General features: G+C 40.1%; 1 long non-coding RNA gene across 1 annotated transcript in view; it reads right to left on the minus strand.

Moving 5' to 3' along the window:
• LOC139084876 (uncharacterized) overlaps positions 1 to 22947 on the minus strand; it is a 45609-nt gene extending 22662 nt beyond the window's left edge. The window contains exon 1 of the long non-coding RNA XR_011542754.1: positions 22798 to 22947. This is a non-coding gene — a long non-coding RNA (uncharacterized lncRNA). The remainder of the gene's footprint in view (positions 1 to 22797) is intronic.
• Positions 22948 to 24314: the final 1367 nt, after the last annotated feature.

Here is a 24314-nt window from a genome sequence, read left to right on the forward strand (position 1 = left end):
TGAGTATCAGAGATAAGGGAAAAACCTTCAAAGCAGCCTAAGAAAGAGACAGATTACGAAAGATAAAGGGATGCTGCCACATGTTTAACAACATGCTTTCTGGGGAAAAAAACACAACTTGCAAGATTTGCTGATTACCCTATAAATACTCCCACTCGACCTGTTCCAGTTACCACTCTGATGTCCCTGAACACTGAGTTCAGAATGACGTGCACAATCGGCTCTTATGAGCTGGCAAAGGCTGGACCTCACACATCACTGTGTACAGAAAAACACACACACGAATGGTCTCAGACTTCTCCTCAGAAGCAACACAAGCAAGAAGATAAAAACACAGTTGATTTAAAGTAGGAAGAAAAAGACTCAACTTCGAATTTATCATCAAGCCAAATAACTTTCAGAAACAAATGCAAACTAAAGACTCTTTTACTTAAACAAAAGCTAAACTTAATAAATATTTGACTACCAGCAGACCCATACTACAATAAATATTAAAATAAATTCTTAAGGCAGAAGGAAAATGACATCAGATGGAAATTTGAAGAGTGACAGAAATGGTGAACATGTCAGTAAGAATAAAAGGCACACATTTCTCATTTTAAAACTCTTTAAATGATAATTGACTATTCCCATCAGCAATAATAACAATATATTTGGGATCCATTTCATATATAGAAGTAAGATGCATGCCAGCCATAGCACAAAGGACAGGAAAAGAAATGGAGCTGTATAGTTTTAAGGTTCTTACATTCTAGTGAAGTGGCATAATATTTGAAGATAGACTGTAATAAGCTAGAGACATATATTGTAAAATGTAGAAAATAAAATAAAATGGTATAGATTTTAAGCCAAGAGTAGAAGTGAAAATGGAATAATGAAAAGTTAATCCAAAAATGTCAAGGTAAAGAAAAAAACAAAAGAAATTGAAACAAATGAAAACACAAACGTCAAGATAGTCAATCAAACCCACATTTATGGATATTGTATTAAATCTAAATGATCTACATGCTCCAATTAAAAGGAAAATTCAAAGATTCGATAAAAAGCAAGACCCTAATATATGCTCTCAACAAGAAATTTACTTTAAACATAAAGACACAGGTAAGTTAAAAATGAAAGGACGGAAAAGAATATTCCATGTAAACAGTAATATTAATATCAGACAAACTAAATTTCAGGACACTAAAAGCATGAATTGCCAAAGAAAAAAAATGATGTATTGCACTTCATCAAAATTTGAAACTTTTGCCTTTCAAAAGACATTTCTCAGGTCAGCAGTTAAGTTCTGGCACTGGCCTAGTGGTGAAGTTCAGTGCACTCTGCTTCAGCGGCCTGGACTCAGTTCCCAGGCATGGACATACACCAGTCTGTTAGCAGCCATGCTGTGCTGGTGGCCCACATACTAAAAACTAGAGGAAGACTGTCACAGATGTTAGCTCAGTATGAATCTTCCTCAGCAAAAAAAAAAAGAAAAAAAAGTGCACACCATGCCTGTAAGAATATATTCATAAAATAAATATTAGATAAAATATTTGTAACCAGAACACGAATAAGAAAAACAATCCAGGTTTTTAAAAAACAAACAAAAATTTTGATGGACTCTTTACCATAGAAGATCACAAATGATTAACAAATATAGAAAAAGAAACTCAATGTCTATAGTCATTAGGGAAATGCAAATTAAAACCATATTAAGGTTCCAGTAAATATCTCTTTAAAATTAAAAAGACTGACAATAATCAAGTGTTGCAAAATTATGAAGTAACTGTAATGCTCACGGATTTCTGGTGGGAATGCAAAATGATAAGAGCACCTTGGAAAGCCATTTGGCAGCATCTTATAATGTTTAACATTCACTTACATGCAACCCAGACATCCCAATTCTTTTTTATTCTTTTCAAATTAAATTCAACAAAGGCAAAATCACAGTTACAGAAAGCAAATTAGAGGGTGCACAGGCAGGAGTAGGTTTGTGGCTTGACTACAAAGGGGCACAGAGAAACTACAGAGTGGCAGAAATGTTCTAAATCATTTTGGTGGTTGGACAACTGTATACATCTGTTAAAACATTGAAAATTGTTTAGTTTTATTATATTTAAATTATAAAGCTGATTATTGAGACGGCAACATCCAAAAACGACTTTAATTCAATTTTCATCAAAGACCCAAACTCAGTTGAAACTTTGGCTCGCTGAAACCTATCATCAAGATATAAATCTTAATTGAAGTCTGGAATTCATGATAATTTTAGAGATGAAAGTGTTATTTTGTAAGTGAGGAAACTAAGCCCCAGGGAGGTCAATTAACTTTTCTTTTATCGAGAGTGACCACACACCCTAGTTTGCCTGGACAGGCCTGGTTTACGCCTGCTGTCCTGGCGGCATAATTATTAACGGCACCCTCTTTCACGTTGAGAAATGCCCCAGTTTGTTTGATGAATTTTATGGTCACTCTATCTGCATCATTCAGCAAATCGGTAGCACAGCAAAGTCTCAAATTCACAGTTCCTTACGCCCACTCACTGCTTCCCATTGACTCCCTCTGCCACTGTTTGATATGAGAGGCCAGGGAACATTGCCACCTGTGAGAATCTCATCAGATAGATTGAATAGGTAAACACATTCTCCCTAAACACACACTCGTGCAAACTCATGCCCTCACACTCACATACATACGTGGAAGCTTACACACACAAACTTGTGCACAGGCGTTTACAGTCAGAGCCTCCCCATTTCCCAGAATTGAGTGGCTATCAACATACAATGTGTCCAAGAAAGAGCACAAGTCCCTCTGAGCAGCTTATCCGCCTACAAGGAGTTACGTGACCTTGGCTGTTCACTTTAGTTCTCTGGGTCTCAGCTCATCCCTCATAAAAGTTAGATCCCCTCTACTAGTTTCATTGTCTCCACTGAAAATCTGTAACCTTGTATTTGGGAGCCAACTTTGTATGTGTCATGGGTTGAATTGTGTCCCCTCAAAAGATATGAAATCCTAACCCCCAATACCTCAGAGTGTGACCAGATGTCACACTCTGTTAAGATGAGGTCACACTGAGTAGGCTGAGCCCTTAGCTCAATACAACTGGTGTCTCTATAAAAAGAGAAGATAGGAGCTGGCCCTGCAGCCAAATGGTTAAAGTTCCACGAGCTCTGCTTCTGTGGCCTGGGGTTCGCTGGTCAGATCCTGGGTGTGGACCTACTCCACTGATCAAGATGTGCTGAGGAGGCATCCCACACACAAAGTAGAGAAGGATGGGCACAGATGTTAGCTCAGGGCTAATTTTCCTCAAGCAAAAAAAGAGGAGGATTAGCAACAGATGTTAGCTCAGGGTGAATCTACCTCACCAAAAAACAAAAAAAGAAAAGACGATATAGGGAAACAGACACACAGGAAGAAGCCAGCATGTGATGGAGGCAGAGATTGGAGCCGTGCCCCTAAAGCCAAAGAATTGGGGATTGCCAGCAAACACCAGAGGCTGGGAGAGGCAAAGAGGGATTCTCTGTATAGGCTCAGAGGGAGCCTGGCCCTGCCAACTCCTTAACTTTGGACTTCTGAGCTCCAGAACCACGAGACAATAAATGCCCATTGCTGTAAGCCACTCAGTGTGTGGCAATTTGTTATAGTGGCCCTAAGAAACTAATACAGTAGGTGACCCACTCAGTAAATTCTCAAATACCAGGATTGCAGAATCTTATTAAAACTTACACCTTTACTCCTTAATTCTGTCTGGCTGAAGCTTTAGGATGTTTTATTAACCTGTCTCTCACCAGTATTACCAATTTAGGCAGAGTCATGTATCATGTCTAGCTTTTACAGAAACTTACATAGCTCAAAACCCTGCCTAATTTTCCAATCCTTTCCCATTATCCACCCCATCACCGTGACAGCCTACGCCTCTTCGATGTGTGTTTGCAACAATCAGGGAGGCTCAGTAACTTACACTCCAGGTATGTAGATGTCCTAGTTCCTTCACACTGCTGTAACACAACACCACAGACTGGGTGGCTTGTAAACAGCATTTATTTCTCAAGGAAGTCCAAGATCAGGGTGTCAGCAGACTCAGAGTCTGGTAGGAGCTCGCTTCCAGGTTCACATATGGTGTCTTTTTGCTGTGTCCTCACATGGTGAAAGGGGTTAGGGAGCTCTCTAGAGCCTCTTTTATAAAAGCATTAATCCCACTCATGAGGGCTTCATCCTCATGCCCTAATCACCTCCCCGGGCCCGTCCTCCCAATACCATCACCTTGGGGTAGGATTTCAGCATATGAATTTGCAGAGGACACCAACATTCAGGCCATAGGAGGGGACCAGCCAAACTAAGAGGCAGGGGACATTATCAGAGTAGACAGAAAGAGAATCCTGACTTCTTTCCCCTTGACCTTTGTACGTCTTCCATGAGAAAGCCTTTCAAAGTCCCACCAGGTGGTGACTCCCGCACTTTTCTGGCATGTCACAGCACCAGCACCAAACATCTTCTACACAGGACGGTGGACCCTCAGCGCCAGAATATCAATGGTCACTTAAAATCTTATGGTTTCCCCCAAAGCTGGGAAAAGTCCAAAAACTGAAACATGGCCATCACCAAAATAATGTGCGGCCTGCGTTAAGTGTAATGTCTCAAGTCAGTGGGTTAAGAAGGTGCCCTGTCTCAGCAGGTCAGAGTCACTGACGTGGCTCTAACAACCCACCTTCTGCTGACTGTGAAAAGCACGACCTACAGGAAGCATTCTCACAGGAGTGCCTCAAATCTTAAATTTTGTTGTTGGAGGAGCAAAGAAACGAGAGTGCCCGCTGTAGATACTCATCCATTGTACTCATTTATTGACCTCACAATAGGTTAAAAACATGTAAGCTTTTTAGATAGGTTACCAAATAATATGCATCGTATGGTCCAACTTTTCCAGCATTTTTTATTGTGGTAAAGTATACACAATATAAAATTTACCATTTTAGCCATTTTTAAGTGTTCAATTCACTGGCGTTATGCACATTCACACTGTTATTCAGACATCACCACCATGCATTTTCAGAAATTTTTCGCCACCCCAAACATAAACTTTGTACCCGTTAAATAATAACTTCCTATTCCTCCCTCTGCTATTGTGATCCTATTTTTGTAAAAAAAAGTCTGGAAGCATATATATCAACTTTTAAAATGTTGATCTTATTTGACCAGCATTCCTAAATATTTATTCAGCACCTCTTTTGTGCCTCCCGAAAAACGAGTAACTGATCTTTAAAAACCATTTTGAACCTCATGGGATAAACGGGATAGAATATGTGGAGCCCTTAGAAATAGCAGCTGGCACCATCGTAAGCAATATATTGGTGTTAGTTATTACTATCCTTTGTTTTGTTAATCTTTATTTTCTATTTTTTCCAGAATGAATTCTTTTTATAATCAAAATAAAGGTTACTATGAAATTTTTAACAACAGAAGGCCCATAAAGTCACCACAAAATAAAGAATTCCTATCCAAATCATAAAATATTTATTTAAAAAATGCAAAACAAAAATATCTGAAGAGCGATAAGCAGACACATAAGCAAACCTACTAATGGAACTGTCCCAAAACACAAGGCTAAGCAAGGCCCCAGCCAGGGAAAGAGAGCGCAGTGGGACGCGGGCAGAAGGGCTGGGCACGCTGGGGGCAGCTGCACAGCTTCCAAGCCTGTCTCTGAACAGTCGGGTCCCACGGCCTCTCGCAGGTCTGCCCATGAGCTCCTGCATGGTCCACGGCCTGATTCCTTTCCGCTGTGACTCATCCTGCTTCAATCCCGGGCCTAGGCTAATTTGTTCAGCTCCGTAAAGGAACAGAATGGCACAAATCCCGATTAGGAGCCTCTGACAATGCAGAAAGTCCTCTGCGCACAGAGCAGCAGGCTTTAGTTCTGCCCGGAACACAGGCCTGTATCTTCTCTTTCTTTTCTTCTCCAAACATTTTCTGTCTCAATACCTGTATTGCACTACGTACGTTACTCTCATTTATTGTTGCTCTGATTGTGAGGGTTTGACAGTCAGCGGTGCAAAGCTCACATCCTCGATAGATTCCTCTTCAAGACGTGTAAATGTGTCCAACTCTTTAAAAAGTGGCTCTGTCCACACCAAGGTGTTGAAGACCGCCATTTGTATCATCTACGCTGGTTAAATTACACAGTCTCAGCTTTATCGCTAAATTTCAAGACTGCTCAGAAAGTCACTAAATTATGTGTTCTGTTTGCCGGAGGAAAAGGATATGTCATCAAGGTCTGATGCCTTAACACGCTGGGGGCCTTGCGTCTCATTCAGTGCTTTCTAGTGAGTAATCCAGACCACATTTGCATTAATAGCCTTAACCTCAGTCACGAGTTTAATTTCTTTAAAACTATATTTAGGCCTTTGGGAGCCTCTATAACGAATTTCATTAAACAGAAAGATTTTAAAATGTACTCTTTTATGATTAATTAACTTTGTATAAAGATGGTAATTATAATTAAACTCATAATTTGACTCCTGTGTCATTATCATAATAATTGATCAAGTCATTTTACCCCACAAGCATTCAAAAACTGCAACGTATGTGAAACAGAAACAACCCTAAATCATCCCCCAAAAATGCAGTTTTCACATATTTTCAGAAACTTGACAATCTTTTTTCAGTCCTTTCAGCTAATGGCCATTTCCTGACTCTCCTCCAAATACTTTCTCTTACTCAAAAGATGACAATACTTTTACCTATCACGTTCTCATTTCGGATCAGAAGGACTATAGAGCTTAGGCAATATGCTGTTTTTGCTTTTAAAATACAGAGTTTGCTAACTTCCCTCTGGTTACTCAACTCTGTGTGTGGTCTCCGGCCACAATATTAAATAAACGAACAGCATTAATCAGAAACCCCATGAAACTCCATTTCAGCATCCGACCTGGGTAACCCGGTGAAAGCATTGGCACTATAGACAGGACAGAATATTCCCGTTTCAAAAATGAGAAGGAAGACTCAGGATTCTGGCTACTCACAGCAGCCCAGAAAACCCACACAAATGCTCCCCAGGAATTCTAATTAACCTCAGTGAACTGGCACATTCAAGGCTTTCAAAGGATTTATCCTAAAACATCACCAGTCTTCACGGTGCACCCCTGTACCAGAGGAGCGCAGGAGCAGCTGTGAGGAAATGCTGCAGGCATCCTCATTAGGACTATTTTTAGCCTGTGGGATGGAGTCTGCCCAGGGCTGCCGGCTGGGCTCACACGCCACAGCGCAGAGGAGCAGGACCAGTTCAGTAACCAGTCAGAATCTTCCAGGAGAATCCTGACCGAGCACGGAATTCTCTCTGAAATTGCTCCACTCAGGCAAACGTCTTAAGGAGACAGTGCAAGACACAGTGTGAATGTTGTGGTACCGAAGGTGCTCCCATCCGAAACCATGCTCCCTAGGGACAGGGGACTGGAGTGAATACACATATTGACATTTTGGCTTCTTTTTTTTTTTTTTTTCAATTTTCTAATCCTACCTATCTTTCAAAGTTTAGCTCAAGCATTGTCTTCTAGAAGAAGCCTTTCTTGCTCACCTATGCCAAGCATTCCTCATGCTGTGCTGCAATCCGTGGCTGCAAATACCCTTCACGTGAGAAACCATCTCTCACTCATCTTTGTAACCCCAACATCTAGCACAACCCCTGACAGTAGGACTTGAAAAAAAATTGTGTATTGAATGAATAAACAGATGTTCTTTCCAGCTCTGACACCCAGCAAGGTGGAAACGGCTGGTCAGACGCCCAGCACATCCTTCACAAATGAGGCAAGGGGCAGCTCACTCTGCTGGAGGCAGGAAGACTGCAGAAGGTACAGAGAGAAAGACCCACTTGGCTCCACAGGACAGGCCTGGGATGAGCCCCAATAAATAAAAGGAAAGGACAAAAGAACGTTCCACCTACTGATCTTGCCCAGGATAACTTGGAGCTTGTAGAGTGAGTGCAGTGTGACCATGCTCGGACTTCGTGGAATAAACAAGCAAAAGGACCTGACATCAGTCAAGATTTCTAAAGGGTCTCATACACACTCCAGGCAGAGCAGGAGGGGCATCAAATCTCGAAGACGTATTTTAAAAACATCTGTATTTGCAGTACCCCTGGGTCACAGGGTTCTTCAGTGTCCCCACTGAGGCACTGCTGTCCCACCTTCAGAGTATTCTGGAAATTTCTGGTTTTTTTTTTTAATTTTTTGATCTTCTAGTGAAGATTACATACTGAAATGCATATTACTTTTATTATAACTTACTTTCCTTTTATATTTCCCTTAAATTACAACTTAGTTTCTATTTTTAAGTTAAGTATATGTAGCTTTTATTATCCATAATCTTGTTTAATGAAATGAAAGGGGGCATTACCTAATATTTGCTATTGAAAACCTCAGTCTCACCTCCAGGCCTCCCAAAGAATAGATCAAGAAAATGAGGCATAGATAACGCACTCTCTCCTTGGCTTTCTTCCAGCTTCACTGTGGCATTCCCTTCAGCTACAAGGTCCCACTGCCCGGGAGAGTCCAGGTAGAGTCTCAGACTAGGTGTCACACTTCAGCATGTGAAGCAGATGCTGATGTCTGTCATGTTGTCAGAACTGCCACCTTCGCAGGCACAGAATGGTTTATTCCACTATGGAAATCAAGAGAAGTTCAGAGGACACAGTTAAATTTGTCCTTGAAAGAAGAACAGAAGAGCTGGGGTTTTTTTCCTCCTTTTCTTTCTTTTCGCTTCCTTTTTTTAAAAAAAAATAAGTGCAAAGAACTAGATTAATTATATTCTTTTGCCCATAACACACCATTGTCACTGGTCCACATCAAAGGATCCAAAGTCCCTTGAGCGAGATGAGTTACAGCAGAATAGAATCTTATTCCGAGGTTAGATTACAAAGTCAGCATACAAGACCAAACCACATAGATCTGATTACCGAAGTTTCCTTATCTCAATCATAAAGTACAGCAGGCATGATTTTGATCAACGTCTGAATAGTAATTTTCATGCATATGAGATTTTGAGAATGAATTAGCTGGAATAATGGAAGGAGTGAAAAAAAAATCCATGCAGACTTGTGATTATTTGAACTTTTCTGCTGCTATGACGACTCCCATGCTTGGCGGCCAATGGGAGATGGGTAGAGAACTTCAAAATATTCTTCCCTTCCTATAAGATTTATTCAACTCTGGTTTTTTTTCCTTTTAGGAGTTCTCAAGTTTTTTCTATTTTTCTTTTTTTGATTTTAGACTTACAGAAGACTTGCAAAACTTGTACAGTGAGTTCCCATGTATCCCACACCCAGTTTCTCCGATTGTTAACGTCTTCTATTAGTATGGCACCTTTGTCATGACTCATGAACCAATACAGATACATTATTTACTAAATAATTTATGCATTTACTAAATATATTTAGTAATTAAATTATGCATATTTTCTTAATTTTTACCTAATGTCCTTTTTCTGTTCCCAGGAGCTCATCCATGATCCCACATTACATTTAACTGTCATGTCTCCTTAGGCACCTCTTGACTGTAACATTTTCCCAGATTTTCCTTGTTTTTGATGATCTTGACAGTTTTGAGGAGTACTGGTCAGGCATTTAGTAGAATGTCCCTCACTTGGGATTTGTCTGATGTTTTCGTCAAGATTGATTGGTGTACGGAGTTTTAGAAAGAAAACCACAGAGATAAAGTGCCATTCTCATCACGTCATATCAAGGATACTCACAATCAACGTGATTTATGACTGTTGATGTTGACCTTGCTCACTGAAGGAGGGCGTGTCGGGTTTCTCCACTGTAAAGTTATTCTTCTCCCCCCTCAACATACACAGGTTCTCTTTGGGAGAAAGTCATTCTGCACACCGCACTGAAGGAGTGCTGGATTGTGATCATGACCCTCCTCCCTGAGGACAGAGTATCTACATAAATTATTTGGAATTCTTCTGTACAGATTTCCCTGTTCACCCCAATATGTTATTCAATAATCTATTTATATCCCTATACACTCATGGACAGTTATTTTATACTTTGAGCTATAATCTAACACTACTTTATTTATTGCATTGCTCAAATCGTTACAGCTTTGGCCATTGGGAACTCTTTCAGTTGAGGCCTGTCTCACTTTAACATACTCCCATCGTTGTAGGTGTTTTGTTTTTTCTTTTAGTACTGCCTTACCTTCTAGCATGACAAGACCACAGATATCTAAGCTCATCTGATTCAAAAGTTCGTGGATTATTCTGGCTTCCTCCTCTTGCTTGTCTGTAACCTCTTGCTCCAACAGTCAAAAGGCTTGCTCCCAATATCTGCCATTGTTTGACTCCACTATCCATGCACAGTGGTTTCAGAATTTCTCACCTATACCCCAGTAGGAAACAACCTTATCAACTAGAGTACAGTGCTTACGCATGTTTCCATTTGCTGTTAGTCTGACAGTCTTTCAGGCATTTTCAATGCAATTCGATTCTTTCATCACACTCTGCATTCCATCCTGGGATTCCATAACCTCTTCAATATTTTTTTTAATTTGCATAAAGTTTGCTCCATATGCTATAAAGTTCTATGGGTCTTCAGAAATACATCGGGTCACATATCCACCGTCACAGCATCTTATAGAATAGCTTCATCACTCTAAAGTCTTCCCTGTACTTCACCTGCTTAATCCTCCTCCCCTTCCCAAATTCTTGTCAACCATTGATCTGTCTACTGACTTCAGAATTTGCTTTTCCCAGAAGGTCATATAAATGAAATCATGCAATATAAAGCCTTTTCAGACTGGCTTCTTTCACCTTGCAAGATGCATTTAAGATTCATCCTTGTTTTTACATAGCTTAATGGTTCTTTCCCTTTTACTGCTGAATACTATTCCACAGTATGAATGCATCACAGTTTGTCCATTCATCTTTTGAAAAACATTCTGGTTGCTTCTGGCTTTTAGCGATTATGAATAAAGCTTCCACAAACACTCAAATGCAAGTTTTTATGTGGACATAAATTTTCAAATCAATTGGATAAATACCTGGGAGCACAATTGCTGGATTGTATGGCAAGACTATGTTTGGTTTTGTAAGAAACTGCCAAACCATATTCCAAAATGGCTGTACCATTTTGTATTCCCACCAGCAATCAATGAAATTTCCCTCATCTTTGCCAGCAATTGATATTGTCAGTTTTTTGGACTTTAGCCATTCTAATATATATGTAGTGGTATCTCATTGTTCTTTTAACACACAAATAATTTTGAGCATCTTTCCATGTGTTTATTTGCCATCTTGAACATCTTTCCATGTGTTTATTTGTCTTCTGTATATCTTCTTTGGTGAGGTGTCTGTTCAGATCTTTGGCCAATTTTTTAATTATTGTTTTGTTTTCTTATTGTTGAATTTTAAGAGTTTTGTATGCTTTGGGTACAAGCCTTTTATCAGGTAGTGATTGATAAATATTTTCTCCTAGTCAGTGACTTGTCCTTTGATTCTCTTAACTGTGTGTTTCACAGAGCAAAGTTTTAATTTCAATACTGTCTAATTTATCAATTTTCTTTTCATGGAGCAAGCTTTTCGTTATATCTAAAAACTCATTTCCAAACCCAAGGTCACATAGATTTTTCTTCTGAATTTTTTTCTATAAGTTTCATCGTTTTGCATTTTATATTTAGATTTACCATCCATTTTGGTTAAATTTTGTGTGGCTAGGTTTTGGGGGCTTGGGGTGTTTTTTGTTTTGTTTTTGTGTATGGATGCCCAGTTGTTCCATTCTCCATGCCGTTTTAAGTGTGCGCACTGGAGCGGAAGAGCGAGGTGGTGGGGAGAGCGGCGGTAGAAATGAGAAACTAAAGCCAGCTCTGCATTAAACAGATAAATGATGTGCCCCTCCTGTGTGCACTAGAGGACAGTTTCTCCTCTTTACAGCCCCTCCAGGGAAGCAGTGTCGACGAGTAAACAAGCTTCAGAAGGCCGACTTTGGTGTCTCAGAGTCCTCAACTGCCTCCGAGAAAAACGCCTGCCTGACCTCCTTCGCAGGGCTCCTTCAGAGGACAAAAGAGATTGTGAAAGATGAAGCCACTTTGAAAAATCCAAAGGCCAGTACAAACGGAATTAAGCAAGCACCGCTTCATAATGAACCATCTTGCTCTAAGCTCGCTTCCCACCCTGGGCCTGGGAGGGGGGAACCCTTCCCACACTCACTGGAGAACTTTGCACCACATAAACCTTGAACGGAGAGAGCATTTCCACGGCCAGCTGAGGCCAGATGTGCTCTGACGGGCGTTCCCTGCAGCAACTGGAGAAGACCAAGCGTCTCCGGACCCATGGCGTCCCCACCCCCTCCTCCCCTTCCTTCTCCGAAATGGGCTATGCGAACTGTAGGGAAATGATACACTTTGTTCAAAGATAAACTGAGGCGTATTAAAAATGTTGAGTTTATTTTTGCAAAAATCAATTGGAAAAGGGCAGTGCCAAACCGGAAGTAGTTGGGAGCGCCCCACCTACAGGAGCTGGGGAAAGATCTTTATAGAGAAAACGCCAACAAAGCCAGGAAACTATCTGCTTGGTTCTAGATTATTGCTTGCTCCCAGGTTTTGATTTCTTAACCTTGAGGCATTTATGGGCTTGGGTTTTGGTTTGCTTACATAGAGTGCTAGGTATTAGAATCCTCAGTCTCATGGCCTCTTTGTTTCATTAATTTAACAACTTGCATGTCTGTTTAGCAAACAGCTGGCTGCCTGCGGTGGAGAGCGGACAAGATCCCATCCTGAGTCCTCTTCACCACACCGTGCTCTATCTGGAGGAAGCCAAAATCACCTCTGCCTACACTCACAGGTTGTAAATTGAGTGTCAGCCACAATCCCCAGCCACAGAGCTACCCACCAAGTAGCTGTCAGCTCTGCAGCACCCAAGTCATCTTCCAAGATGTGCCTCCAGAGGGCTGGCACAGCAAGCAGCGTGAGACGAGGGTTTGCAGTAATCAACTCCCACAAAGTAAAAAGCTGCCGATTCTTGAGCTTCTGGCTGCTTTCTGAGTTACCCTTGGCCCTAAACTCCCTTTCAATAAAAAGGGGAAAGTTGAGTTCCTGTCCGCCTGTGTCCTCAATAGATTGTAAATCATTCTAGCTTTGAAATGAATTACCCAATGCCTCCAAAATGTGAAATCTTTCTGTGCCTTCTTAAATTGAAATAGAAAGAAAAATACTCCAAATTGAAGATTTCAAATGCAAGATCTGAATAACGACTCAGTTCTCTCCTTCCTTCAGAAAAGTACAAGTTTTCAAGTATAAAATATTCCCTCATAAGCAAAAGAATGACTGTTTTTCTGGAAAAAGAATGCAGGTGAGTAGTGATACCGTCAATATTGATATTTCCATTAGCCTAAAATCCCATTAGAGACATTTGTTATTAATTGCAAATATATTTTGAACACAGAAGATTTGACAAGAATATCATTTTCATGTTACATTCTAATTCTGTTGATCTGGGTCTTTCTATCTCTGAAAACAACTTATGTAATGAACGCCTAACCTTTGCTATGTGAAAGAAGGGACTAAATGAAGCTCACATTTAAACGTAAGTGAAAATGCGCCAAATGAGTTGTAAGTGAATAAAGCATGTCAGAATGATTATTTTCCAAAGGTGACAGACACTTCAGCTGTATTTCCAGGTATGTGGGGAAGCTATTAGAATTCTAGCAAGGTCTATCAGGTTCAGAGAATGACACTGGAAATTTATTACAGGTGCCAAAGTCAGTCGTATTCTGAAGCGTGATAATGTTTTCCACTGCAGAGTCCTATAAAATTCATTTCAAGATCTTTGGGGAAAAATGTGTTTATGAAAATCAGAGAGCCTCCAAAGTAGAAAAGTGAGTGTGTGTGTGTGTGTGTGTGTGTGTGTGTGTGTGTGTGTGTGGTGTGCATGCATGTGTGAATTACTGTATTATCAAACAAGATAAACTGAAAAATCTAAAATAGCTTTGTGTTCCTCGCCTTCCAAAGGGCCATATAGCCAATGCATTCAACAAACCTTCAACAAACTACTGTAGCATTAGTCTTTCTACTTTTTGCATGCTATTGCCTTGGTCTTATCTGCTCCCAAAGTAACCAAACTACCAAACAAGCCTCTTCTTAATTAACAGTATCCCAAATACCCCCTTAAATATACAAACCCTCCACCACAGAACCACACTGAACAGAAAAGGATTATGGGTGAAATGAATTTTCTTTCAGTTCTTTCTCTAATTCCTTTCACTCTTTTCCACTTTCTTCTGTTTGTTAATTGGTTTGTTTGGTTGGTTAGGTGGCTGGATGGTTGTTTGCTTGTTTATGGCCACTCAGGGCATTTATTATCATGACTTAATTTAAAGTGCTATATTTTAAATTGTTTAAAGCCATTAACCCTAACCACAGATAGCATAATTTAAGAAATACTCCTCACGGTAGCACACCTGTCTCCTTAGTTACAGGAACGGACTCTGCACTAACTTAGCAGAGTCCTTCAGTGCTGGGAAGGACACGCCGAAGTCAGATTCATTTTGCTAGACTGCCATCGCAATAGGGAGGGTGAACTGCGATGGGAAAGGCCCGCAGGGCAGGGATGGCTGTGAGGTACACAGTGTGCACTATAATCCTGGAGTCACAGTGTGCCACCCACCCCAATGAAAAGAGAAAACCCTCTGTGGAGTGGCTGGTCTGTCTAAACTGTGTCACTACAACTTACTGATTGCAGCAACTCATTGATTTGACCACTTATTTGACAGTACGTCATTGACATATGGAAGGATGTGTCACACCGTGAGTACATCACAGAACATTGAAAATGTCCTTCTGAAACCTAAAAATGAGGTGGGGCGATTATAGTCCAGGTCTTTACTCAAGCCCAATGCTGCAGGATACTTAAGCCATTTTCCACATCCCACCTATGCAAATAAACTGTCAGGCAAACATAGCTACAGAGAACCAGATGGCAAAGTTCCCTGGGTCCATCTCAGGAGTAGAGGCTGGAGGACCTTTTCTGAACTGTGCCATATGCTCCCGACACGTTAGGCCCCCGCTCTGGAGGAACATGGGGACATATGTGGACTCATGTTTTCCTCATGGGTATCAGAGGTTTGTCATTGCTACTCGTGGCTGAGATTGCTAATTGCCCTAAAACAAGATGGAAGAGTAAACACAAAGGCTGCCATATATACTTAAATTTCTCAAGTCAACATTTTTTCCATTCTCACCAATCATGAGCTCACATTTTTGGTTCAGATCCCTCCTGTTGCTACCTTCCCAATATTAAAATCTCCCACCCTTCTCACCAGACCTTACCCTTCACCCCAGAGCTAATTTCTCCTCTAGGGTCTTGAAGAAAAAGTAGAGAACAGAAAAGAAACGATTAGAGTCAGTTAATCAAATGTATATATTTGTCCACCGATGCAAGATTATGTCATTCAAAACAAATATACCACCTAGAAAGCACAGAATGTGTCCCCCAAGAAGCAGAAAAAGTTAGAATGGAGAAGGATGAACAGTTCTCTCAAACCCTTGGAGATTTTCTTCCTAGTTTTCAGTCTGAAAGATAGTGATAATTGACAGTGATTACTGGTCACAGCCGTGTGAACAGGCTTGTGTCCTAATGGCTGAAGACCCCGGCACTGAGATGTCTTGTTTCTGTCCCAGTCTGTGACCTGTGTCAAGAGTACGTCAACACATCCCTCCATCATTTACCCCAGGATATCTTTCAGATATGCCCGCAGCAGTACTGCTTCTGTCACCCTCTCCTTCTCAGCCTCATTTATATACCTCTCAGTGTGCTACCTACAAATATAAGTTTCTCCAAAGAAAGAAATCCATCCAGAAAGGAGGCACACACCTGCTGTTTGAAGCTGATGGTGTATCGTTAATAGATGACAAAAAGGAAACTGAACTTCTCAACTCTTATTTTGCTTTTGTATTCACTGTCAAGGGAAAAGATATTTAGACTAGAGGGAATAGAACAAACATTGATTACCTGGGAATTGAAGCTCAAAATGAGAGAAGAGTTTGTAAGGGAGCAGCCATAGGCTGTAAATAAGTTTGAATCTCTTGACCTGAGAATTATATTTCAGGTTACTGAACAAACTTTCACTTGAGGTTGACAAATTACTGTAGGTAATCTTTAGAGAACTGTGGAAAAAGTGAAAGTTGCAATAACACTGGAGACAGTAAATGTGATCCTAATTTTCAAAAGGGGAAAATATACTTAGTACAATCTTCAATTCCAGGCAAGACCCAACTATGAAAGGAAAGTGTGTGAGCACCACGAGCTCAGAGGTTGGTAACATCTCATGAATGATAAAAGACCCTTTAAGAAATCTAATTCAAGTTATGTATATGTTCACCCCCAAATATGAGATGGATAAATCCAGTATAGGATGGATATCTACCCTCCCAAAATATGTACATGAACACAAACAAAGTTTTGCATACAGTTTCAGCAAGTTTATAAACCCCCTTAATTTTATTCATGACATGACTAACAAGCCCATTCAGAAAGATCATGTCCAATTAAAATCATTTCTTCCTTAGGAAGGTTTCTAACTAGTAGATCTGTAACAAGGGCCAGTAATACATATATTGATTTAAACAAGACATTTTAATAAACTCATTATATTCCTGTGGACAAATGACAAAAAGACGGAAGTTGGCTGTTAGTAAAAGTAGTTGGTTATTTCTTTAACAAATATTTACTAAGGACCTATTACGTATCAGTTATTCTAGGCACTGGGGAAAAAGTGATACATGAAATAGATAAGGTTGCTCTCAATATTTGAAGACCTTGTAGCCCAGTGAAGAATTCAGATGACAAACAAACAAAATAATTTCAGAGAGTGATAAGTGGTATGAGGAAATTCAGCAAAGTGGCGAGATAAAGAGTGAGGTACATGTAGAAAGGGGGCGTTTTAGATAATCTGGGGAAGTCTCTCTGAGGAGGCAATGCCAGGTCTAGAACCTAAATCTGGGGAACAGACAGCCGCGTGAAGAACAAGAAAGAGAACATCCCAGACGGAAAGAAAAGAAAGAGTGAAGGCCTGAGATGGAACAAGCTTGGTTTACTCAAGGAAGAGAAAGAAAGTGAAGGAAATGGTAGACTTAAGGAAAAGGAGATACACAAAGTCCAAATGATACAGTGCCTTAAGACGCGGTAAGGACCTTGATTTCATTCTAGGTGAGAAGGGAAAGTATTTGTGGATTTTAAGCACGGCAGAGATATAGCCTGATAACTGGTTGCAGCATGACAAATAGATGCTGCTGGGTGGGAGGAGCCAAGCTGGAGAGGCAGCAATGTTGGCAGCCTAGACAAGGGCGATGGTTATGGAGACCAGAGAGAAGTGAATCTGTTCACAGCACGTTTGGGAGGATTTGTTTTTAGATTGAATATGGAAAAGAAAAGAAGAAATTAAAGATGACTTCTAAGTTGAATTAAAGATGACTTCTAGGTTGTTGTCTTGAGCTTTGAGGCAGGATGATAAACCTATTTACAGAGATAAGAGAAGACTGGGGAAGGAACAAGTTTAGTGCTGTGATGGTGCAGATGGCACAAAACTAGAGTTAAATGACTTTGTACTTAAATGCTTCTTATTAGGGATTAGTACCACCCTATTAGAAAGTTTCTCGTGATGTGGTAAATGACAATACCTTTGACCTTGTCTTGCTCAATTCTTTTATCAATAGAATGTTCAAAGTAGAGAAGGAATACTTGTCAAATATATAAATGAACTTAAGTTGAAATTTAGATTGAAAGTATGTGCCAAATAAAATTAAATTCAAAAGGAAAAGTGCAAAGTCCTCTCTTTATTCCAAAATCTATGTCTTTAAAGATAGATGGGGAGATGTGGTTTGTGGCAGCATGTAAAAAAGACATTGGGTTTTGGTCAGCTATAAATTCAAATTCCTATGATACTGCATATAATGTGCTTAGTGTATTGACTGACATATAACAAACACTGAATCAATGGTATTTTTGTTGTCATTATTGTTGTAATTTTTATCGTTTTAAAAGTTTAAGTAAATGCATAATGTATCTGTCAAATAAACTAATGCAGTTTTAGGATGAATGAACAGAAATGGAATATCTACAATATGGGGAGTAATAATTTCAATTTATTTTGTACTGATGAAACCACATATGGATTATTATGTTTAATTATGTATTGGTTATAGATACGCTACCCCTTGGACGTCAACCAAGGTGGTCAAGGGACAACAAACACATCATGTGAAGAATGTTGAGGAAATGAGGATGTTTGGCTGAGAATCGAGAAGAACCAGAGGGGACATATGAAGGCATTTCACATAAGAACAAAGTAAACTTTTGCTGCTTGTCCCCAGGAGATAGAAAAAGGATGGTTGTATAAAAGTAATAAGGAGACAAATCTTGACTTAAGGAACTTTCTAATAGTTTCGACTTCCCAGTAAAACAATGGACTCCTTCTGTAGGTGGAGAATTCTACAACACCAGAAGTATTTGAGAATTGTCTGGGTGCCCCTTGGCAAGAGGGTTGCAGAGAGGATCAAGAAATAGAAGATAGTCATGCCAGGTGACAGGGCAGGTCCTTTCCACCCCAGTGGTTCATACTGGCTTTATACACGTGCCAGAATAATATTATACTGTTCCAGTTTGGTAATTTTTCTTTTTGAAAGAAAGTAACAAAACAGAAAATATCAGTGGTCTGTTTTGTAGTTTGAGAATGTCAGAGACAATGTACATGCATGCAGGCTCAGTAAATACTATATATTTGCCAGGATGATATGTGGAGAATCTTTTCTCATGATCAGAGTTGATGCGTATGAAACTCTGGAACAGAGTTGGTCATGCCCTCAAACTCCTGCTAAGAAGTAGCCAGCCAGTGACTTGGTCTCGTTTATATGCACTGGGTAGACCTGCTCCACATCTCTAGTTAGTAAGTCATCACTGCTGAAGTAAAGTTGATGAATTTCACTTGATTCATGGAAAAATATTAAGAAATCAAAGTCCTCCCTGAACTAATCATTAAAACAAAAAATGTATTTTACTGAATTGCTTTAAAGCCACAAACCAAATCTTCCTAAATTTGATTTATGATTCCGAAACCATTTTTCAGCTGTCCACTTCCCAGCAGAACGCAGAACCCAGCAGTTGTATGAATTCCCTCTAAGTTCTAGGCTTGCATATCCAATGACTATGTAACATCTCCACTTGAACGTTTCACAGAGTTCCCAAATTTAACATATCCCAAATCAGCTCTTGATTTATATCTCTAAAGCTTTTCGTACCTCCAGCCTCCTCACATTAGGAAATTACACCTCTCTTCACTCGATTGCTCAAGCCAAGACCCCAGAAGTCATCCTCAACACCTCTCGTTTCCTCTCTCTCGTCTCGGGAAGACTACTGATTCTTCCTTCACGATATATATGGGACCATTGCACTTCTTCCAGTCTCCTCGGCAATTTCCCCAGTCAAGGACACCATCATTTTCTCCTGTTCTGCTCTGGCAGCCACCTACCAGTCTCCCAGCTGCCTCCTTAGCTCATGCCTATCCATTCTTTCCAGAAGTCAGCCAGAGAGATTGACTTAAAATGTCAATCAGATTGTGTCACTTCCCTGCTTAAAGTCCTTCGGTGACTTCTCATGGTCACTTAGAATATTAACTTCTTATCATGCCCCTCAAGGGCTCAGTTGATATGATGTCTACCTATCTCTCCATCTCTCCTTCTCATTATGCTTGCCTTCTTTCAGGTCTTCAGAAACACCAAGCTCTTACCCATCCTAAGACCTTCAGGTATTTTCTTTCCTCTGCCTAGAATATTCTGTCCCCAGCTTTTCTCTTGGCTGGCTTCCTCTCAACTCTCAGATTTCACCTTAAATTATCCCTCTTTGGAGAGGCTTCCTGACAGCCCTCTCTAAAGCCGATTCGCTGTCCCCACCTCTCTCCCATCCTGCACCCTTGTTTCCAGCTAGCTTACCACTCCGCTCATTTCCTTTTGAGATTTACCATAATTTGTAGTTATTTTACTTATATACGTGTCCCCCCCCCCCCCCCCCGCCCCATACTATAAGCCCAGAAGGGCAGGGGCCCCATCAGTTTTGTTCACCGTGAATTGGGCAGGGACGCCGAGCATGAAAGTTCAGGGCCTAGGTTCTGGAGCTGGATGGCCTGGGTTCAGGTCATGCTTTGCTCATTCATAACTTTTTGACCTTGACTTCTGGCTTCAGTGACTTCTGATGAACTAAAATCTGACAAGCAAGTAGTCCTTATCTCAAAGGATTTTAGGAGGATTAAATAACAGCTACAAAGTGCTTAGCACATAGTAAGGACACAATAAATGTCAGCTATTGTTATTTTAGTGCCTAGCATACAGTAAGTCCTGAATAAGTATTTGTTAAAAGGATAGCTGATTCAAGCAGTGGCCTTTGCAAGGGATGTCAAAACTAACTGGAGAAATCTATGGGATTAAGAAATGATCCTTACCTGGAAGAAATTTATAACCTCAAGTAAATTGTCACTGCTCTTCTCTTTTCACTCATTCTGGGTTGACTTCCTGTATGGCTTTTCTAAATATTCAACACTTTCTTCAAGCCCTCTGAGGACCACCCCACAGCCTTCATCTCGTAGGACAGCAAAACAGTAACAAATATTTTATGTGACCATGGACACCCAATTTCCCTCTCTTCCACCTCTAAATTTAGCTATTCCTTTAATTACCTCCTTTCCTAGCAACTCAGAGAAAGACCTTTCCTTTTTGCCTGGGCCAACCTTTTTCCCATCCTTCTTAATGTCATACTCTCCTCACTCCTGTGGATGTAATTCTGTTTTTTCTGCCTTCCCACTCAGTTTCTGCCTCTATATTGAATCCTTGCTCTCAGTCTACAAGTGTACCAATATCTTCGCCCAATATTATACATCATACTGTTCTCTGGATACACAATGGCCTCTCTTACCACTATATTTCTCTATGAAAAAATTGAATTATCTTTCAGTCTGGTGCAAATGTCACTTCTGTTATTCAGTCTGCTCTATCAATCACTTTTTCCTCTGTCTCTGTAACACTTCATCCATTTTCTAATATATCCAAATTCTTTTTAGAACAATGTAGATAGATGAATGGATATAAAGACAGATAGCTATTCCCTTCACTAGCTTTTGAGCCCCTTAAGGACATTGCATATGTCATTCATTTTTTAATATGCCTCTAGTAATTTAGCGTTTACAGTGTTTCTTTTAGCACTTACAATGTTTTGGTCACTGTGCTCTGCACTTTATGTTTAATCCTAAGAATACCAAGAGGGAAACTGCATCATACCCATTTACAGGGAAGAAATTGAACCTTAAAGTTCCCTTTACTTGCCTAAGACACCAGCTACCATTCTGAACCATCATGTTGAACTTCCTCCCAGAAATTTTGGGGAGAGGAGAGCGGAGAAGGAATGGGACAAAGCATGTGAGATGAAGCTGGTAGTGGAAACACAATCTCCCAGAGCCCTCCGCCAACGCTTAGTGGAACCACAATCTCCCAGAGCCCTCCGCCAACGCTTAGTGGAACCACAATCTCCCAGAGCCCTCCACCAACGCTTAGTGGAACCATAATCTCCCAGAGCCCTCCGCCAACACTTGTGCTTCTTTTATTATCTGTTTCCAGCCTCGGATACTTTTTTTTAACAATAGGGAGAAGCTCAAGTTCACTAAGAAGACAGCAACAGGTAAGACTGTTGCTTGTTCAACTCTCAGACTTTCCCTGGTTTACTGTATCCTGTAACTTTCCCAGACCATTGTTACCAAGATTCTTCACGTTGGGAGGAAACGGCAGAGAAAACTCAAGTCACGTTCTCAGTTTTAGAAATGTTGAAAGGGGCTTCACGGAGGGAACTACAAACATTAATAAATATAAACAAACCTGAACTAAATAACATAACTGCCTTTTACTGAACTAAGACTTTGGGAATTTAGGGATGCCTGGCTCTTGCTCTGTCTAAATAAGCAGCAGCAGGTGAGATTAGAAAGATAGGGAGAAAAAGGAAGCCGGAATAATATATAAGTTACAAAGAGCACAAAGAGAAATAAAAGCAGTTAACTGATGGAGAGAGAGGGCTGGAGGAAGTCATTTATTCAACTTCTCTTACCTAAGTAGCAATATTTTAATTCTCTTCCCTCAGCTGCACTGACACTAAAGCTACCAGACTCATATATTTGAAAATTATGAAGCACATGGGGCTTATAATGGATAAAAAGACTGGAAACAACCCAAAAGTGCACCCATACAAAAGTGCTTAAATAAATTGTAGAATAACCACACAACAGAATATAATGCAGATGATAAAAAGAGTATTGACATGGAAAAACATATATATTGTTAACGGAAAAAGAAGCTACAAAAAAAAAATATATAGTGCAGAATTCAGCTTTTTGTAAACAAATGGATTGCACACGATATATTGCATATATGCAGATATTTCTAGATAAATGGGGGAAAATTACTCAATAGCGTTATCTTCGTTCATTTACGGAAGGTGGATAATAGGATGGAATGAGGGGATGGAGAAAGAACTTCACTTTCCGCATAAAAAGATTTGTATTTAAATTTTTTTCAATAAGTATATATTATTGATATGTATGTATACAGATTTATTCTAAAATATAATAACCATTCAATAAAGACAATTTCTGATTAATGATGAAAATTTTTAGAACTTATCTTTGTTCTTAGGAGTTGCAAGTAATAAGATAATCACCAAATTATAGAATGTAAAGTTAAGATTATCTGGTCCAATCTCCCTTTTTAGAAGAGAAAATCACCCTAACAGGGCAAAGTGACTTACCCAAAGTCTCATAGACGTTTAGCGTTAGAGCTAGAAGGAATTAATGAATCAGTGAAGACAAAAGAAGTCCCTCAAATAAGTTAACCAACGAACAGCTAGAAAGTCCGTGACGATACGCTGCTGTTCGCACAGGCACTCGCATTTGTTACCACAAAGGAACCTCTCGTGCGTCTGGGCCCCGCAGTGCTTGAGGGCAGCAGCTGGAGAAACCTTAGTGGCTGCGGCAAAGTTAGGAAAGAACAAAATGAAGCCTCCGGTGCCAACAGGGAAGTCAAAAGAGTGACTCATTTCCAGCAATATTTACTGCCTTTCTATGTGGGCCAGGCTGAACACATCTGACAACGCTAATAGGAACACAGAGAACAAAGGATGGGTGAGGTCATCTGAAGCCTCCAGTCACAACAGACGTCCAAACCAAATCACAAACAAATAAAAATACATCACATCATACCACTCTGTAAAAATAATTTGAACACATCTTTAAAAAATGAAAACCAAAATATTTTAACTGGCTAACTAATACTATAGCATACAAATCAGTCCCCAAAAGCTAGCAAAGACTCCTTGTCCTTTCTCCTTCGTAAGTGAAGTAAACTTAGTCCAAGGAAGAAAAGGATGCTATCACAATTTTGGCTGCTGCTCAGGCTCAAACCAGGGACGCCTCGCTGGCAGCACCTTCTGAGTGATGACCTGGCAGTGGACTCTTCGAGGTTATCACGCACAACATGTGCAGGACATATGTCCCTCTTTCAGGACAACAAATATCAGTTTGTGCTTTTTGCCATTTTAGACAAGATTTGGTTTTAAGGTTTAAAGCTCTAGATCTCGACCCTCTAAAGAATTACAATAATATAGTAAAAATTTTCTAGGAAAATCTCCACACACGTATAACTGGTGAGATCTGAATAAGCTCTGTAGGTTGTACCAATGCCAGTTTCTCAGCTTTGATGTTGCCCTATACCCGTGCAAGATGTTAACAAATGGGGAAGCTGGCGGCGGGATGCATGGGACTTCCCTATATTTTTATTTGCAAACTCCTAAGAGTCACTATTTCAAAATAAAAAGTTAAAAAAAATCTCCAAGGTACACTTCTCCTAACTGAAATTAACAATGGGGGTTAAGTTATAAACCAAGGGGCCAAGCCCTGGTCTAAGGGCCGTGAATTAGGTCACCTCCAGAGGTTAATTTCCTCACAGTCCTACTAACTTGCTTTCAGAGGGTTTTCAGTTTGACGAGTGTTCAAAGAGCATTCCAAGAGCTGAGAAAAATTGCACTGTTGGCAGCTGTAAGACACCTGGACTGCACTTCATCTTGTTAATAGAGTTTCAATGCAGATTCGCGTGTGTTCCTATTTCACTACGGCACTCATTTTCTTTCCTCTGTTCTTCATAAAGTGTTTTCATCATCAGAGAAGTGATTTTATAGCAGGTACTAAATATTTCCTCAAATCATATTTTCTTGATCACATTTCTTTATCTTTTTGGTCAAATATTAATTTTCTTTTGTATCACAGCAGC

Source organism: Equus przewalskii, chromosome 1 (genome assembly GCF_037783145.1).
Source record: "Equus przewalskii isolate Varuska chromosome 1, EquPr2, whole genome shotgun sequence".
In the NCBI taxonomy this organism is placed as follows: Eukaryota; Metazoa; Chordata; class Mammalia; order Perissodactyla; family Equidae; genus Equus; species Equus przewalskii.